The sequence below is a fragment of the Orbicella faveolata genome, unplaced genomic scaffold, assembly GCF_042242905.1.
Source record: "Orbicella faveolata isolate gen_17 unplaced genomic scaffold, um_ofav_v1 contig_12, whole genome shotgun sequence".
Classification (NCBI taxonomy): domain Eukaryota; kingdom Metazoa; phylum Cnidaria; class Anthozoa; order Scleractinia; family Merulinidae; genus Orbicella; species Orbicella faveolata.
The window spans coordinates 34,325,811-34,331,487 of NW_028301539.1; positions in this window are offsets into that span (position 1 = coordinate 34,325,811).

Genomic DNA, 5,677 nt, shown 5'->3' on the forward strand with positions numbered 1-5,677 from the left:
TTCAGTCACGGCATTTTGAGTATTTCTGCCGAAGCACAAAATTGCCTTAAAATTGAACAAAACCTGAAAATAATAGTTAACTAAAATAGAAAAATAACTACGAGATAACGATAAACCATAAAGGAACAATGATGGTTAAGAATGGAGAAGGTTAACACGGATCACAAACGATAAACTTGAAAATTTTAGGCTGAACTTTTGAAGATGCGCAAATCTTGACGTAGCTTCAGATAAATTCCATGAACAGTAATACAAATAAATACATAATGTCCCACCAACAGCTATGTTTTATTGATTTCATTAGTGCTCATGAGTATAAATTACCGAGATATAATGTTATTGAATCTACAATCATAAATGTAATCTAACCCAAAATATAACCAGTGACCTTCAGGAGAAGTAGTTTCCGCCCATAAAGGAATTCTACAAAAAAAAAAAACCTCGTCGTGTTATTTGAGTCCGCAAAATAGGATACAAATCACGCGCAAAACAAGTACATAAATCTTACAATGATTTGTACTTTAACTTAGGCTGGTCTTACAGGTTTCTTGTATTCTTACAGATTTCTTGTACATCTGCTCGAGTGCAGACTCGTTGTGCAATTTTAGTTAACGCATACAGCGATACGACACTCTAAAATGTCTGATAAGATTAATTTATCACTGCGTTAAAGGGGCCAAGTCACACAATTGTAGACAATTTCAGCACAGAACAACTGATCAGAGAATCAGCTGAAAATGAACGCAAACCAGCTTCAAACTGTGGAAGCAATTAAAAAAAAAGCAGAAACGCCAAACAGATACAAGGATGTGCACTGTTGGAGCATGTAGATTAAAACGGATTCAGTCATTTTTCATCCGCCCGACTCCTTAAGTTGTATTTAAGTGTCATTTATAATGCTTGGAGTTATTCTTGTTTGCTATGTGGCCAGGATTTTGCCAATAAAAGACTACTGCTCTGCTTATTTGAAGTTAAAAGACAAAAACTAATGGACATGAACAGAATTAGTAAAAATACTGTGACCTAGCCCGTTTAATGACTCTGTCGATATTGTTTTTGTTGAAAAAGATATCGGTATTTATGAAGTTAAATTGGTCCTAAATAATAGTTTCCTCAGTTTTCGACCTCACCTTAACACATAGAAGTCAAGTTAACCGTGGTATATCTTCATGTCACGTAGTGCAATGCTGAGTCATTCTTAGTCCACTAGTTGAACCTGCGGAATAAAGTAAAAGAGTATCGCGCTATATAACTGTATTTATTTTATTATTTATTTATTATTAACAAAACAGACGATTAGTAAGACACATGCACTCCATGTGTCACGTTCTCTTCTCATCGCAGACGCTTCAGAATTATTTCGTTTCTTTTAATTTTCTTTTCTTTCCAACAATTCAATTCATAATTCTAAAGTTCTGATATTTGCAGGAATACGCTTCCACTTCTTGAGTAGAGTGTTACGTATGCGAATATTAAGACATGTTTTTAACCACGACGTAAGCTGGCACAAGTACAAGCATATAGCTAAGTATAACGGCAGTGAGGACGCCCACAGCACTATGCTATAAGCATAAGCATAAACATTACCGCCATCTTGTTTTACTGTATCGAGGGGGTAAGGTAAGGTAGGTAAGTGGCCCATCAGGCCGGAACTTATCCCGGTTTCTGTAGCATGAAGCGACTAGGAGTATTTCTACTCCCCCCTGGATGGGATGCTAGTCCATCGCAGGGTTACCCCCAGCATTAACTTCGCCGGTACCCATTCATACACCTGGATGGAGAGAGGCACTGTGAGAGTAAAGTGCCTTGCCCAAGAATGTCCCCGGCCAGGGCTCGAACCCGGACCGCTCGATCCGGAGACGAGCGCACTAACCATGAGGGCACCGCGCCTCCCACAGTATCGAGGGGGTATAAGGTAATTACCCATTCTGCGCATGCCTACGTATTTCTTGCTTTTGTTGTGAGCGTCCTTAGTACTGTTAAGCTTATGCGTATGCTTGTGTGGGCGTGTGTGAGCGATTTGCTTTTTGGCATAATGTCGGCACAGTGCATGGCTTCAACAGTTTTGCGCTCCAGAAAAAAATCTGTTAAAAAAAGACAAAAAAAAATTTAGCTTCTGACTCGGCATCTAATTCTAGCCTCATCCACAGCCACTCCATAATCTCGCAGCCCAAAGAACCTCTGAGAAAGAGGCCACAGAATGTTTACCGAGCTAACAAATTATAATACTTAACGTAACAATTCATTCAGGAAATGTAAATTATTATACGCAAAACAAAGAAGAAACCGCACGCGAAAAGGGAAATCATGAGGTCATCCGTATACTAAAACAATTTCCCCAACGAAATATCTCTAAAAGTTCTAAAAACAAATTCAGAACTATTGACAAGTTTGGTGTGTCTCAACACAGTTGTTTAACTAGAATGTAGAACGTGCTCAGTTTTGCAAGGTAAAATTGCACTTATCAACGTAAAGAAAGAGTACTTACAGTATCGCAATTGCCAATGGGTACTCGTTGAATATCCAAGTATAAGAATCAATAATAAATTATAGGGGTGTTTCGTTAAGGACTTTCGCATTGAAAAATGCAGAGTATTTAACTAAAGAGAGTTAAAGAACACGGGAATGGTTAAAAAAAAATAGACTTAATACGGTTCATTAGACCGTGTCGGCGTGTGTGCTATTAAAGTCTTGTGAAAGAAATTAAAGAAAAGATATAAAAGAGTTTTCATTTGTCCTACCAATAATTACAGAAGTGGAAAGAGGATAAATTTTGTGTAGACCCTGAAAAAGCTCGGCCTCATAACGGGTCTATCAATGGGCATTACCTTTAACTATCAAACGGAGTAGGAATTAATAACCTTCAGCCGTTAAAATAACAAAAATTATCGTCAGTCGTCGAACAACCGAAAATTTAACCTTCAACCGTCAAGAAGCTATGCTTTTTAACCGTAATCTTCGAAGGAAATTCCCCACTGAGACTCTTATTGTAGTTTTCTTTTAATGCTTTCTATCACGCCAGAGGAGTTTTAAGTTTCATTAGATCGAACCTCCGCTGGTAAATCAAGTGTCCCACGGGGATATTTTGGGGGAGCGCTTCAAACCGTTACATGTGAAAGATCGAGCTACTCAGTCCCAGGGTTTTGCGAGCAGGGAACAATTGTTTTTTCGTTTGCGAAACATTGTAAAAGAAAATCTCAGATGTTTGACAAACAGAGAACATTACAATTTACAGAGACAAATGGCAGCGTTTGGTGCTGTTCGCTCGCCCCGTAAGGTTTCTCTTGGTGATAGCCTTTTCTGTTTTACTGTCATTAAGGTGGCTCAAAACAGTTTCCAGCACTTAGATTTTGATGGGTCGTTATAACCACACTTAATCACTTGATGCTACAATCTTAAATTTTCAAAACTTGAAGGTGGCTCTGAACCTATGTACAGATTCTTTTAAAACTTTGCCAAAAGTTTTAAAAGAAAATTTTAAAAGAAAATTTGGGCAATATTTTGATACCAAGTGATAAAGAGTAGTTACAATGACCCATCAAAATCTGACTGCATTCCGTCAAACCCACAGAAAGTCTGCGTAGGTGGACACAGGGAGGTTTCTCAATGGCGTGGCAATTTCCGGCAAACAGAGATTTTGTTGTTCGTGAATGATCGACGAGGGTTTGTGGATGGCGCCAGTGGTTAGTGATTTAGTTGTTCAACATGACCTGAACATCACAAAATATGCTTCGCATGGTTAAATCTGCTATCGTGCTTAGCGCCACACACTGAAATGTCACGGAATTTATAACTAGCAATTGCATGCGGAGCGCAAAAACAAATCGTACACAAATTAAGGAAGCCATAAGAGACATTTTTTTGCCCATTACTTTCATATTTTTGTAGATCAAAATTAATATTGGTATAGCCTGAAAACTCGATGTTTTGTACAACTATTACCTACTCTAGGTGTTGTTTATAAACCTCCACAGTTTGCAGATCATCAATGCCTTGGGCATTATTAAGTGTTCACTGAAATGCTATACTGCGACAAGAAACCACATACATAAAAATTTCCTCTTGTAACCTCCGCTAAAAAATCAAAGTAGAGTGCCTGTTGCTAATTTCTAAGATAACTTTGTTAACCACAAAATAGGAAACATTAGCGCAACAATCTTTTGTGATGGAAATAGCTATATGCCTCATCTCATTTTCTCCATCAGCATACTGACGCGAGATATATTATCAATGAAGTTCAGGCAACACATATCTCAATAGTAAGAGGCTAGGAGCATCTCGGAGCTACAAACTCGGCGTGCTCGGTTTGTCTTAATAAGTTGGTATATCATCTACTCTTAAGTAAAGTAAAAACTATCATCTTAGACTCTCACAGTGATCGTTTGTGTCTACTGCGGTTGACTGAAGCCGGTGGTTTTAAACGATTTCAGGAAATTTATTCCTGTTATAAGCTAATTAAAGCACTGTCTAGCGAAATAACACTTTAAATTCGGCTGGCAGCATCTTACAAGCTCGGGATTTACCGGCGGCATTATACTGTTTTTATAACGGTGGCCTCATGGCCGCTGCGCTCAACTCCGGATCCAGCGGTCCTGGTTCGATTAGCTAGAAATATTCCTAGTCGCTTGATGCTAAGGAAATCGGGATGAGCTCCGGCCTGATGGGCTACTTGGCTCGTATGCAGACTTTACCTTATTCCGTACATATGAATGAGTATCCGTTCAGCTTGGTCGCCCTTAAGGGATTTATCAAAGCTTTTTACGTCTTACTTTCATTTACGATACAATGCAGATTTTACTAACATGTCCCAATTTTCGCTATCAATTCTCAAAATTGCAATGAGAAAAATCAACTAATTCATTTACATTAAAAAGACTAAACAAATTTCCCACGATCGTTCCCATATGCTTCGTTAGATAATGAAGAAAAGGTGAACAATACTTGATAGACAAGATTCTGAAGACCACTTTTGGCCAGCAGAGAGCGGCACACAAGTGATCATTTTCAAAGAAAAAGAACGTCTCCAATCCCTTTTACGAGAAAAATAGACAATATCAAACCCAGTAAAGGGCCACAAGAAAGAGTTTTGCAGAAAGCTTTGGGTTCATTTGCACGTGATGGGTGTATGGTTAGGGTGGCAGGAATCCGGGCGAAATTTGCAATTGCTTAACTCGCAATTGATGGCACCAGAGGTCGGTGTCATTATCGACAGATCTTCAGTATTTTTTTTGTTCTTTTGTGTGTGTGGTTTTATTTCTATTGTATTAGATGCTGGTTGTTTGAATTCCCCAACTGGTAAGTATCTTATTTAATTGAAAGCTGAGCCATTAACCGAAACGCCCGATTTAAAAGCAACCTTCCGCCCATAGCTTCATAGTTTGTTGATCATGAATGCCTTGGGCATTATTAGGCTTTTCTTAAATCCTACACATACATCTATTTTTTTTGCAATTAGTCATGCTCAGAACAACTGAAACAAATCAGACCTTCTTTTCCTTAGTGTTTAGATTATCGGAATGTCTGTAAAGTAAGAAACGTGCACAAGACTATCTATTGTAATGGAGATTTCTATATGACAACTCCCCAAACCCAACTGCCCATGAAAAGAACAAAAGGGTAAATAAAGTAAAATGGCAGTGGCTTAATATAACTCCTACGCTCAGTTCATAAATACCGG